This window comes from Trichechus manatus, unplaced genomic scaffold (assembly GCF_000243295.1).
Source record: "Trichechus manatus latirostris isolate Lorelei unplaced genomic scaffold, TriManLat1.0 scaffold00149, whole genome shotgun sequence".
NCBI lineage: Eukaryota > Metazoa > Chordata > Mammalia > Sirenia > Trichechidae > Trichechus > Trichechus manatus.
In genome coordinates this window covers 5196106-5210486 of record NW_004444085.1, presented here as the reverse complement: position 1 = coordinate 5210486, position 14381 = coordinate 5196106, and the positions used below count along the sequence as shown (strand labels likewise).

At 40.0% G+C, this 14381-nt stretch overlaps 1 protein-coding gene across 1 annotated transcript in view; it reads left to right on the top strand.

Moving 5' to 3' along the window:
* The first annotated feature begins 14133 nt into the window (after nucleotides 1-14133).
* The window catches only part of ZMYND11 (zinc finger MYND-type containing 11), a 160685-nt gene continuing 160437 nt past the window's right edge, over nucleotides 14134-14381 (top strand). The window contains exon 1 of the mRNA XM_023740168.1: nucleotides 14134-14342. The gene's annotated coding sequence lies outside the window, so the exon portion shown is untranslated. The remainder of the gene's footprint in view (nucleotides 14343-14381) is intronic.

Sequence of the window (14381 nt, the reverse complement as noted above, 5' to 3'; positions counted from 1 at the left end):
AACTAGTCGGAGGTGATTGTTGAGGAAGTGGCTGTTGAGATTACAGTTTCAAAGCCCTGAAAGGGGTCAGCCCGTTGCCATCTAGTCGATTCCAACTTACAGCGACACTGTACAACAGAGAAGAACTGCCCCATAAGGTTTCCAAGGTTGTAATCTTTACCGAAGCAGACTGCCACATTTTTCTCCCTTGGTGTGGCTGGTGGTTCAAACCACTGACCTTTCCGTTAGCAGCCAAGTGTTTCAACCACTGTACTACCAGGGTTCTTTGAAAGGGATCAATGTAGGCTGAAATTGCTAAGGTTTCTTCTCTTCCAGATAAAGACAATTAGCTTGGAGCTAGGGGCTGGAAACAAGGTGTCCTGGTAATTCCCAGCATCTGGTCCATGGGATGGCCTTTGGACCTGAGGGAGCATTGAGGCTGAAAGCTGAAGAACAAGGAGGATATACCTGTGACTTTCTTCAACTGTTCACCATTTGTGTCCTCAGATTTCTTCATGTTAAATTTAGTTGCACAACGTGGAGGAATCTGGAAGGCATTATGCTGAGTGAATTTAGTCAGTCGCAAAAGGAAAAATATTGTATAAGACCACTACTATAAGAACTCAAGAAAAGGTTTAAACACAGAAGAAGACATTCTTTGATGGTTTTGAGGGTGGGGAGGGAGGGCAAGGAGTATTCACTAACTAGATAATAGACAGGAATTAACTTAGATGAAGGAAACGGCAACACACAATACAAGGAAGTCAGCATAACTGGACTAAATCAAAACTAAGAAGTTTACTAAATACAACCAAACACTTTGAGGTACAGAGTAGCAGGGGCGGGGCTCTGGGGACCATGCTTTCAGGAGACATCTAGGTCAACTGGCATTAACAAAATGTATTAAGAAAATGCTCTGCCAGCCATCTAAGATACTCCACTGGTCTCATCCCTTCGGGAGCAAGGGAGAGTGAAGAGAACAGGATACAAGGGAAAGATTAGTCTGAAGGACTAATGGACCACAGCTACCAAGGCCTCCACCAGACTGAGTCCAGTACAGCTAGATGGTGCCCGGCTACCACCACTCACTGCTCTGACCAGAATCACAACAGAGGGTTCTGGACAGAGCTGGAGAAGGATGTAGAACAAAATTCTAACTCACAAAAAAAAGACCAGATTTACTGGCCTAAAAGAGACTGGAGAAACCCCGAGAGTATGGCCCCAAGACACCCTTTTAGCTCAGTGGTGAAGTCACTTCCGAGGTTCACCGTTCAGCCAGGGAGTGGACAGCCCCATAAAACCAGTTGGGACTAATGAGGCACAGCAGTCCAGGGACAAGGACTAGAAGGCAGAAGGGGACAGGAAAGCTGGTGATAGGGAACCCAAGGTTGAGTAAGGATAGTGTTGATGTGTTGTGAGATTGTTAACCATTGTCATAGGGCAACATGTGTACTAACTGTTTAATGAGAAACTATTTTTTTCTGTAAACCTTCATCTAGAGTGAGAATAGCAGCACAATTGGAAGAGTGTAGTCGATGTCACTGAACTGTGCATGTAGAAATTTTTGAAATGGTGTATCTTTGGCTATGTGTATTTTCACCAAAAAAAAAAAAAAGGTCAAGAAGGGAGAGGGTTGACATGTCGTGGGGTTGTTAACCAATGTCATAAAACAATATGTGTACTACTGTCTCATGAGAAACTATTTGTTCTGTAAACCTTCACCTGAAGTACAATTAAAAAAAAAAAAAAAAAGAAATGAAAAAAAAAGAAAATGCTCTGCATCCCACTTTGGTGAGTGGCGTCTGGGGTCTTAAAAGCTTGCAAGCGGCCATCTAAGATGCATCAATTGGTCCCAACTACCAGGAGTAAAGGAGAATGAAGAACACCAAAGACACAAGGAAAGTATTAGCCCAAGAGACAGAAAGGGCCACATAAACCAGAGACTTCATCAGCCTGAGGCCAGAAGAACTAGATGGTGCCCGGCTACCACCAATGACCACCCTGACAGGGAACATAACCGAGAGTCCCTGAAGAAGTAGGAGAAAACTGGGGTACAAAACTCAAATTCTAGTAAAAAGACCAGACTTAATGGTTTGACTGAGACTAGAGGGACCCTGGAAGACATGGCCCCTTAGACTCTGTTAGCCCAAAACTAAAACCATTCCCAAGGCCAACTCTTCAGACAAAGATTAGACTGGACTGTGGGATATAAATGATACTTGTGAAGAGTGTGCTTCTTAGCTCAAGTAGATACATGAGACTAAATGGGAAGCTCCTGTCTGGAGGCGAGATGAGAAGGCAGAGAGGGTCAGGAGCTGGTTGAATGGACCCAGGAAATCAGGGGTAGAAGGAATGTGCTGTCACGATATAGGGAGAGCAAGTAGGGTCATATAACAATGTATGTATAAATTTTTGTATGAGAGACTAACTTGAATTGTAAAATTTCACTTAAAGCACAATTTTAAAAAAAGTGAAAAAAAAATTTAGTTGTGCACCTGAATTGTCCCTGTGCCTTGGACTCCAGGACATGGCGAAAGGAGGCAGAAGGCAATTAACGCTTTGTGTCTCTTAAGTGTCAAGCATTTTACATTCTTTTAGCTCATTTAATATCCATGGTACAATGGGTATTATTATCCCCATTTTACACATAATAATAATGACAGTAGCTATTAATTATTGAGCACTTATTCCAGTCAGGCACTATGAAAATTACACATATATTATTTCATTTAATCTGTACAATGGCTCTATGTAACAGGATAATAGTATTAGTCCCATTTTATAGATGAGGAAAATGAGGTATAAAGAGGTAAATAACTTGTCTGAGTCAGTATCTAGAGAATGTTGCAGTCAGGATTCCAACCCAAACAATCTGATATCAAAAATCCATGCTCCTGACAAACAAAGAAATTGAGATTCAGAAAGGTAAAATCATCTCCTCAAGGTTTCACACCACCACCAGTTGACTGTAACCCATGGCAACCCCAAGTGTGTTAGAGTAGAACTATGCTCCATAGGGCTTTCAATGGCTGAGTTTTGAGAAGTAGATCATCAGGCCTTTCTTCAGCAGCACCTCTAGGTGGACTCCAACCTCCAACCTTTTATTTGCTGAGTGTATTAACCATTTGTACCACCCAGGGACTTCCAAGGTATCACAGTGAGTTGGAATTTGAACTAAGGTGCTTTAATGCTCTAATGCCATTTCTTCTGTGTCATGCAGGAGAAGAGACAAAGGCTGGGATCTTAATTTTGATGGGAAACACACGAACACATACACACACCCTTTTTTCATCTTGTCTGAGCTGCCAGTGAAAAGCCAGGGTCTTACTTTCCTTTACATTTCCTGAAATATATTAACTTGGCTTGTGGTAGGTGGGTACTTACATCTATTAGATAGATATTGTACATTCATGGACAGAAGCAGAAGGAGAACTGTGTTTTGGGAGCTACAGGGATGAAACACTGAAGAAACACCTGGAGTCTGGTGCAGGTGAGGATAAGTCCACAAGAACTGATATGCAGGCCTGGTAAGCATTGTTAGCTCAGCTACTCGGCTGCTATGTTGTCAAAAATAGTCACTTAGGCAGTGGAGTAATTGTACTTTCAATGAAAATATATCTCTTATTTTGTACTGAAAGGTTTTTGTTTTTCTTGTTTTTTTAAATTAAAATGGTGCAGAGTGCCTGCTCCAGGCTGAGAGAAAAAAGGTGGAAACATTAATGAATGATAATTGTCATACAGGGTTTAGACCACAACTTTATAGTTTCAAAAACATGATTTTTTAATCACCCACAGGTCATTCATCACTTGGAAACTAAGCACCACCACCAAACTCATTATGTACTAATTTAAATGCCGGAAAGCTAATTCACTATTGGAAGAAGTAGGAAGAAACTATATTTATTCATAGCCAAAATATCAGTATCTAAGACCAAGATCTATGGAAAAACTTAATCAAAAGTCAGGAAAGTATAGAATAAAATTTTTAAAAGTTGTACAGTCTTACAAAATATTTTATTGAAACTTGAGGAATTATTTCTCTACCACTACAAACTAACTCCCTCTGTAGAGGCCAGATACGTTATTGGTCATTTCAGTATCTTTATTACACAGTGGTCCTTACTGTATTTGTTGGCTGTAACATATATAAGACATGACATTCACTCAGGTGACATATTCCCAATGGGCAATGCTTACCTCATGGATGTACGCTTTAATTCCATTCCTTCCTGTCTCATGTCAGGAAGGATCTCTAAAGGCAAATGAGTTTTAAAAATGATGTTATTATAAAGATAATCTTAAATTCACGCAGTCTTCAAATTACACTCACACACAGTCATTTGCAACATTTCGTACTTTATTACTAATTGCTTGTGATAATGTTTTACATAACACAACCTTGCTTTTTATAGTATTGAACACAGACAAGTCTTTACTTCCTGATTCTCCTTTTTGGGGTGGTAAATTTCAAAGTGGGTAGTACCAAGCCCTGGGCTTCTCAGAGATACCAAGGAGCTGTCACTGAAGGCTCAGAGAGCAAAGAGCATCCCTCCCACCCTTCATTCAGAGCAGCTCCACCTTTTATCTGTTTTATACAATAAGTGTCCATACAAGATTTTATCACCTGGCTACTGTGACAATTTAGTGAGTGTAAGATAACAGTTATTGAAAATCACTTTACGTGAGTCTAGTCTCATTGATAAGTGACATGTTTATAAACCTTTTCTTATGGTGAGCGTCTTCTTTGGAGACTACTCATATATATTTTACATTCATTTTTTGCTAGCTTCAACTGCCCAACAGTTCTATTTTTTTGCCCTTTAAGTAAATTCTGGGATGGGAGTTACGTATAGATTGTGGCCACAAATCCACTCCCACCACCATGTACTAACTGTAGAAACCAACGGCAAATAAGATTTTGTACAACTTCATTTTTCTGAAAAGCATATATTCTTTAAAGTAAGGAGTACCTATGTGGCATAGTTCTATAAATGGGAACAACCAGTGTCTTAGGCCACTATTTTTAATACACTTTTTCCTGATTATGAAGAAAAATATATTTTAAAAAAGATACCTGTAACCCAAAGAGGCATTAATAACACTTCATTCTGCAGGATTTCCTTCTGATACTTTAACAAAACTGAAATCACAGAGATATTTCTTTTTATATTCTTTTCCCATTAACAATTTTTATTGCTATAATTTAGCTTATTTCCATTTGATTTTATTGATATTAAAAAATACATTGTGATGAACCTCACTCACTAGTTGTACAAATGTTTCTGAATGCCTACTCTGGGTAGTTACACATCTCACTACCAGTTTCTTTTCTTTCTCTCTCCCCCAGGTTCATCCCCAGCCTCCACCCTGAATACATATAGTAAAGTTCAGTGATCCATTATGCCATACCTGTTTGTTTCCAGATATGTTAAAAGTGGAGAAAAATAATTTAGAGAACTATATTGTTTCTCAACAAACCCATGCTTGAAAACCTGTTATCTTGCTGCAGATTAAAATTACCTATTTGGGATGTCAGAAGCTGAATAGTAACTTTTCTTCTATATACATTCTTGAGGTAACAATCCTAATGCCCTCCAAGGTACAAGGATGAGTTGGACTAACTAGGGAGAAGATCATGTACACGGAAATGCAAAGAAGAAAAGTATAATCATATGTTTCAAAAATATTACCCCAGGTATACCTCTTCTCTCTCTCTGTGTGTGTGAGTGTGTGTATGTGCGTGCGTGTGTGTGTGTGTGTGTGTGTGTGTGTGTGTGTGTGAAATAAAGAAGGGAACAACTTAAAGCTCTTCCTCCCCACATCCATGGGCATAAAGAAAATTACATGGCTCTTTTCAGTGTGTGCGAGACCTGCATTTACAAGATCCTTTACTCCACAGCCTTAAGCTATTAGCCTAAATACAATGGGATCCAATTAACATATAGTTTTAATTAATACGTGTTAAGAAGGACTATAATACCTGAATGACAGAGCCATAGTGTTGGCATTATGTTATTTTAAAAAATACACTAAAATCTTGACATTGCTTTGCTTTCAAACGAGACCACCAATTTCATCTGTGGCACTTTTCTACTTAACAGTATTTACTGGGTGGCTGGATATACCATGGAGAACAAATCCTCTCATTGGTCTATAAACAATAAGGTAAATGTATCATCACAAATTATCTTGTGTTACAGAGAAAAATATAGGGAGGACCTAATTTACATTGGGAGCTCAGGAAGGTCCTTTTGGAAAAAGTGGCATTTGAACAGACACCTGCAGAATGGGTAGGATTAGCCTTGAGAAGATGAGGGAAGAATCTTCCAGGAGTAGGGGACAAACTATTTAGTGGTCAAATGATACTAGGCCTTGTGAGTCAAGGAATAAGGTTTAGATTTTACTCTAAATGCAGTGGAAAGTCATTGAAGAGTTTTAGGTAGGGAGGTAACATGAGCATTTTTGTCCGTACATTTTTGCCTGTCTTTCAGGTTCTATGTTTAGGGGAGCTTTTTAAATGTGGACTTCCTGGGTCAAAGATATAAATATATTTAAGGTTCTTGGCAATTCATACCAATTCAATTTCCTACCAATAGTGTATGAGAGAATGTCCATTTCACTAACCCTCAATGGCATTATCATTGAAAAACAATTCTGCCATTTGGAGAAAAGCAGTGTCATGTGGTTTTGTCATTTTATTGACAAAATGAATTTAATGAATTTGAATATTTGTGTTTTTAATAGTTTGTATTTCTTCTTTTATAGAATATCATGGCCTTTGTCCTTTTTTGTTTTGAATGTTGATGTTTATCTTATTAATGTGGAATAGCTTTTTATATTTAAAGAAAATCACTCTGGTCCTATTTCTTGCAGATACCGTCTCCTAGTTTTATTGTCTTTTAATTTTACTTGAACAGTCTTCTCACCCTAAAAGGATAATTTGTTACTGAAAAACCATTTTTGTAAGTTGAAAATGTTACTTCAAATTAGAAACCATGCTATGAATTCTTGAGTCCCCATTAATGTAAAGCACCAGGTTCCACTGAAACAGACCTGTTTACTTCACTAGTCTGCCTTAGTGACCATAACACAACACTTTCTGTTCACCAATTTCTCTATAATATGCCGTTCATCTGCATTCCTGAAACTTTTTCATAGCTATTCTACACCATACTTAAGACTATGTTCTCAAACAAAAAAAATACATATATACTAAACCCAAAACCCAAAGCCATTGCCGTCGAGTCGAATTCTGACTTACAGCAACCCTACAGGACACAGCAAAACTGCTCCATAGGGTTTCCAAGGAGGAGCTGGTGGATTCGAACTGCTGACCGTTTGGTTAGCAGCTGTAGCTTGCCGTAGTTTTTAACCACTGCGCCACCAGAGGTCCATATATACTTGGAGTTTATGTAGTTCAACTTTAATGTAAAACAGAAACAAACAAACAAAAAACAGAACAGTGACGACAAAATAAATAAAACAATTCACTTTAGGGGGCTGTGAGATAATAATCAGCATAAATCAAATCCCCGCTTTTTCACTTCTCTGATACCAGCTGCAACACACAGCACTTCCCTCTCTGACTGTAGCCACCCAGAACTAGGTCAGATCTCACAAGATAAAAGGACATCATCTTTCAGAGTGCCAAATAAGCAGATGCCAGCCTTAAGCTTGGGAGTCCTCTCTGGGTTCCCTAACTTCTGGCCTGCTGGATACAGATTCAGGGTTTTCCCACTACCCCTTCAGGATGCCACACACAAGCTCAAGGGTTCCCAGCTCCCCTCACTTCTGACCTGCTGGCTCCCGTTACTCCTTTGGGTTCGATAATTAGCTGGAATGACTCAGAATTAACTGAAAACTCTATATTTAGGATTACAGCTTTATTATAAAGGGTGTAAATCAAGATCAGCATAAAGAAGAGACACACAGAGCAAGGTCTGAGAGGGTTCCCAATGCAAAGCTTCCATGTCCTAAAAAAGGACACACTACCTTCTCACATGCATGAGTGTCTTTTACTAACCAGGAAGCCCATGGAGCTTTGGTGTCCAGAGCTTTTACTAGGGATCTCATTATATCATGCAAACTCTAACCTCTCTACCCTGAGGTAGGCTGATATCATGAGGTGGTCTTTCTGGCCTGACCAGCCTCTCTTCCCTGGGGTGGATGGATATCAGGAGGTGATCATGAGGTACTTCCTGGTGGGTCTTTCTGGCCTGGCCAGCCCCAACGCAGTCATATCATCACCTCACCTAACCTGTTAGGTAGGTGCGGTCTGGAGTCCTTATCTAAGACACTTAAATTCCAAAGTTTCCAGTGTTATGTCTCAGGAACCAAGGACAAAGGCCAAATTCAGGCTGCCAAATAGGCAAATGCCAGCCTCAAGTTTGGGAGTCCCCCCTGGGCTCCCTAACTTCTCACTTGCTGGATACAGATGTCATATTCTTTATCGCAGAGGGCACAACGCACAAACTCATCCTTGCTATATACTAACAAACCAAGAATACTCTGAAACGAGAACTTAACATGAGACCCCAACTAGGTTAAAAAAAAAAAAAAAACCATTGCCATGGAGTCGATTCCAACTCATAGTAACCCTATAGGGCAGAGCTGCCCTATAGGGTTTCCAAGGAGTGGCTAGTGGATTCAAACTGGTGACCTTTTGATTAGCAGCCATAGCTTTTAACCACTGAGCCAACAAGACTCCCTCAACTAGGTAGACCTGTGAAAATAGCACTATCGAAGCTCCCCTCTTACAGCTCATGAGTGAGTGCTAAGAAATCCAAATTAGTCCTCATTGATGTGAAAAAAGCCAGAGAAAGGGTATTAGATGAAACTCCGTATAAAGTGTAAAAGTTGTAACCCTAATGGACATATCTTACAGTAGGACTATACTTGTTTTTGACATACGCATAAAAAAAAAGAAAAAAATTCCATTGTCGCCAAGTGGTTTCCAACTCATAGTGACCCTATAGGACAGAGTAGAACTGCTCCATAGGGTTTCCAAGGAGCTCCAGGTGGATTCAAACTGCCAGCCTTTTGGTTAGCAGCCATAGCTCATCTTAGCTCTTAACCACTGCACCACCAGGGCAGGATTTATAAATTTTTATGTAGTTAAATTTATCAGTCTTTTATTTTGTGACATTTCCCCATTGCTCCCCATTGCTTTAGGGCTTAGGATATTCTTCCCTACATGCAATCTTAAAAATATCCACATATATTTTCAAGACCAGGGAGTGACAAGTTGAAGTTGAAGAGTCCACAAGAGCCAAAGTAAGACCTTGAGTATATCTCATCTGAATTTAGAAACCATCTAAAGAATAGATTTGATGCACTGAACACTAATGACCAAAGACCAGACGAGTTGTGGAATGACATCAAGGACATCATACAAAAAGAAAGCAAGAGGTCATTTAAAAGACAGGAAAGAAAGAAAAGACCAAAATGGATGTCAGAAGAGACTCTGAAACTTGCTCTTGAATGGAGAGTAGCTACAGTGAAAGGAAGAAATGATGAAGTAAAAGAGCTGAACAGAAGATTTCAAAGGGCAGCTAGAGATGACCAAATAAAGTATTATGATGAAATGTGCAAAACCTGGAACTAGAAAACCAAAAGGGAAGAACACATCGGCATTTCTCAAGCTGAAAGAACTGAAGAAAAAATTCAAGCCTCGAGTTGCAATACTGAAGGATTCTAAGGGGAAAATATTAAGTGACACAGGAAGCACCAAAAGAATATGGAAGGAATACACAGAGTCACTATACCAAAGAGAACTGGTCAACATTTAACCATTTCAGAAGGTAGCATATGATCAAGAACTGATGGAACTGAAGGAAGAAGTTCAAGCTGCACTGAAGGCATTGGCAAAAAACAAGGCTCTGGGAATTGATGAAATACCAATGGAGATGTTTCAACAAATGGATGCAGCACTGGAGGTGCTCACTCATCTATGCCAAGAAATTTGGAAGACAGCTACCGGGTCAACCGACTGGAAGAGACTCATATTTGTACCAATTCCAAAAAAAGGTGATCCAACAGAATGCTGAAATTATCAAACAACATCATTAATGTCACACACAAGTAAAATTTTATTAAAGATCTTTCAAAAGTTGTTGCAGCAGTACATCAACAGGGAACTGCGAGAAATTCTAGCAAGATTCAGAAGAGGATGTGGAACAAGGGATGTCATTGCTGATGTCAGACGGATCTTGGCTGAAAGCACAGAATACCAGAAAGATGTTTAAGTGTGTTTTATTGACTATGCAATGGCATTCGACTGTGTGGGTCATAACAAATTATGGATAATGTTGAGAAGGGTAGGAGTTCCAGAACATTTAATTGTGCTCATGAAGAACCTGTACATAGAACAAGAGGCAGTCGTTCGAACAGAACACAGGGATACGGAGTGGTTTAAAGTCAAGAAATGGGTGTGTCAGGGTTGTATCCTTTGGCCATACTTATTCAATCTGTATGCTGAGCAAATAATCCGAGAAGCTGGACTATATGTAGAAGAAGGTAGCATCAGGATTGGAGGAAGACTCATTAACAACTTGCCATATGCAGATGTCACAACTTTGCTTGCTGAAAGTGATGAGGACTTGAAGCACTTACTGATGAAGATCAAAGCCTTCAGTATGGACTGCACCTCAACATAAAAAAAACAAAAATCCTCACAACCAGACCAATAAGCAACATCATGACAACTGGAGAAAACATTGAAGTTGTGAAGGATTTAATGTTTTTTGGATCCACAGTCAATGCCCATGGAAAAAGCAGTTAAGAAACCAAACGACGCATTGCGTTAAGCAAATCTGCTGCAAAAGACCTCTTTAAAGTGATAAAAAGCAAAGATGTCACTTTAAGGACTAAGGTGCACCTGACCCAAGCCATGGTGTTTTCAGTCGCTTCATATGGATGTGAAAGCTGGCCAATGAATAAAGAAGACCAAAGAAGAATTGATGCCTTTGAATTATGGTGTTGGCGAAGAATATTGACTATACCATGGACTGCCAGAGGAATGAACAAATCTGTCCTGGGAGAAGTACAGCCAGAATGCTCCTTAGAAGCAAGGATAGTGAGACTACATCTCACATACTTTGGACGTGTTATCAGGAGGGATCAGTCCCTGGAGAAGGACATCATGCTTGGTAAAGTAGGGGGTCAGCGAAAAAGAGGAAGCCCCTCAACAAGACGGATTGACACAGTGGCTGCAACAATAGGCTCAAGTTAATAACGATTATGAGGATGGCGCAGGACTGGGCAGTGTTTTGTTCTGTTGTACACAGGGTTGCTATGAGTCGGAACCAGCTTGAGGGCACCTAACAACAATATTTTCTTCTAGCTTTTAAAGAATAGTTTTCAGTTTTTACAATTATATTCTTCAAGTCATTTGGATTATTTTGGTGTACAGTGTAAGTTAAGGATATAATTTGATTTATTTTTTAAAGAGACAAAAATTTCCACTTAATTTGTTGAACACTCCCTGCCTTCTCCATTTGCATAATATTTCTCAAAGTGGAATATAGAAAATGTGATATGATCACTTTTGAATATAGGGAGTTTTGATAGATAAGAAGGAAGAATTAAGAGGGTTATGACATAGGTTCTTCTTTTAGGTGGTGGTAGAGGAGCCCTGGTGGCGCAGTGGTTAAGAGCTCGGCTGCTAACCAAAAGGTCGGCAGTTCGAATTCACCAGCTGCTCCTTGGAAACCGTATGGGGGAATTCTACTCTGTCCTAGAGGGTCACTATGAGTCGGAATCGACTCGATAGCAGCAGGTTGGAAACCCTGGTGGCATAGTGGTTAAGTGCTACGGCTGCTAACCAAAAGGTCGGCAGTTCAAAACCACTAGTTGCTCCTTGGAAACTCTATGGGGCAGTTCTATTCTGTCCTATAGAGTTGCTAGGAGTTGGAATTGACTCGATGGCAATGGGTAAGTCTCTAAAGGAGTCCTTGGGTGGTACAAATGGTTAATGCTCTTTGCTAACCGGAAGGTTGGAAGTTCAAATCCACTCAAAGGCAACTTGGAAGAAAGGCCTAGTGATCTACTTCTGAAAAACCAGCCATTGAAATCCCTATGGAGCACGGTTCTACTGTGACACACGTGGAGCTCCCATGAGTCAGAGTCGACTCAACAACAATTGATCAAGTCTCAAAAACATTGAGTTGACGTAAACCATTCCTTGTGTTCCACTACTCTTCTTTTTCCCCTCTTCACTCTCTCCCTCTTAGCCCTCTCCTCCTCTTCCAGATCTGGTAAATAAACTCATGGTATAATTTAGGTTGTATGGAAATGTCTATTTTGGTCTTCTGGACTCTCCTCCAACTATTCACCCTCTCCCCCTCCACACACACATAATCACTCAGCTGAGGGACAAATGAGGTAAATAAATTGTTCTGAAGGGAAAATAGAGACAAGTATTAAATTCTAGGCAAAATCATAGGAAACGTAGGTATATGTTGTCTAACTTAGATAGAATGAGAGATGGTACCCAGGTAAAAAAAGTGGAAATGATGCCTACAAAATATAATTGGATAAGAATATGGAGTTGTGCAGTGACTTCTTTCCTAAAAGGCTTCCTTTTATACATCTACGATCTTATCTCACTTGAGCAACCTCTGCAAAGTAAACAGAACCATGCCATCCTTCTATTTTTTTAGATGAATTAACAGACCTTTTCTTTTTTTTTTTTTTTTTTAAGGTGATTTACTTAAACTAAAGCAATTCATTGTTGGAATTCCTGGTCCAGCATTTAAACCAGGCATGGCTTGATTTTTTTCTGACAATCTTTAACCCCTCTGCTGAATTTTAATGGCATATATTCATCCTTAAAATTAAAATGAATTAACATTATTTGTGATGTCCCTTGAGATAACCAAAAACTTTCTCAGATGTATCAGAACAAGGTCTGTGAAGGGTTAAAAAATTGTTTCTTTGGCATCTGGAATATAATGTCATCAATGACTGGTGTACATCATAGACCAACTATTTAAGTACCACCCACTCCTAAGTTCTAACTTAGTGTTGTTGTTGTTTTGTGGTATCAAGTCGATTCTGACTCATAGTGACCTTATATGAGAGTAGAGCTGCCCCATAGGGTTTCATGGCTGTAGGGAACTGCTGTGAAAGCAGATGGATAAATTGGATAAGAATCCCAAAATTTCTAGTCTCTTCCCAGTGGTTTTCAGGTACATATATCCAATAGGAATCTGTATGAAATTTTGGCTGATGGATCTTCCTTTCAAAGTCCTAGTGGAGAAAAGTCATTGGAGAAAACATGTGAAACATCAAACATATGCTTATCTCCAAGACTTTCTTAAACAGATCTTCTCTGGTCAGATCTAGAACTACAAATTATAAATTGTACAACCTACTTCTCACACAAACTTGTAGCTTTTCTGGCCAAACTGACAATGGATGGTCTTTTCTTTTTTTCTTTGAAGTCATATTTGCATATATATGTAATGAGATTCAGCATATCTCTGCAATTCTTTTTTATGACAGGATTAAAAAGATATTAAAATTATCTTACCAATTTTGTTATTTTAAAACAATGCTTTGCAAAGACTTTGCAGTTCCATACAACCTAAACTACCACACGTACATCCCACATAAAAATCTATCTTGACCGAGAATTGCATACACCTTCTTACTGCCAAAGCCTAACAATGATATGAGTGTTTAAATCTTTGTGTGTACTGCTTTTTACTCAAGCGTGCCTGCATGGATCTCTCACGTGTGTACTGGTACAAAACGCATTTGTGGATTTAAAAGTATGTCAAAACAATTTTTGGGTAGAGGTGCCAAAGAAAGGAAGGGAGAGAAGGTTAAGAGTGAATATGTATAAATATATTTATATTATTTGTATAATATGAATGTACATAAAAACCCCTTTGGTGAAAGAAGCAAGTCCAGCCACCGCCGCTAGAGTTCTCCTTCTGCCCGCGCTGCCTACTCCTCCTCGCTCCATCTGAAACCCTGTTTACCCCAGAAATCTGAACTGTGTGGACAAAAACAGAGGAAGGGAAGGAAAAAATCAGACACAATAAAACTCTGAGGGGGAGAGAAAAAGAGAGGGAGAGGGAGTAAGTGCGCGGGTGGGGGGGGGGTTGGTGAAAAGAGAAAGAGAAGGGGGGAAAGAGGAGGGGATTACGAAGAAGAAGAAAAAAAAAGCTCACACACCCAACAACCAACATGTGAAGCGGGAGGCACAGCCTCGGGAAGGGACTGAAAACTTTCCCCAGGCAGCTGCGGCGCCCTCCAACTTCTCCACTGGCGGCGCGGCCCCTGTCCCCTGCGCTGCGCCGCGTCGCCCTGCTCGCGGCTCCAGAGCGGCCCGCCGCCGCAGCATCGGCGACGAGACAGTAAGTGGGGAAGCGGCGGGCGGGCGGCGGACGGGCCGG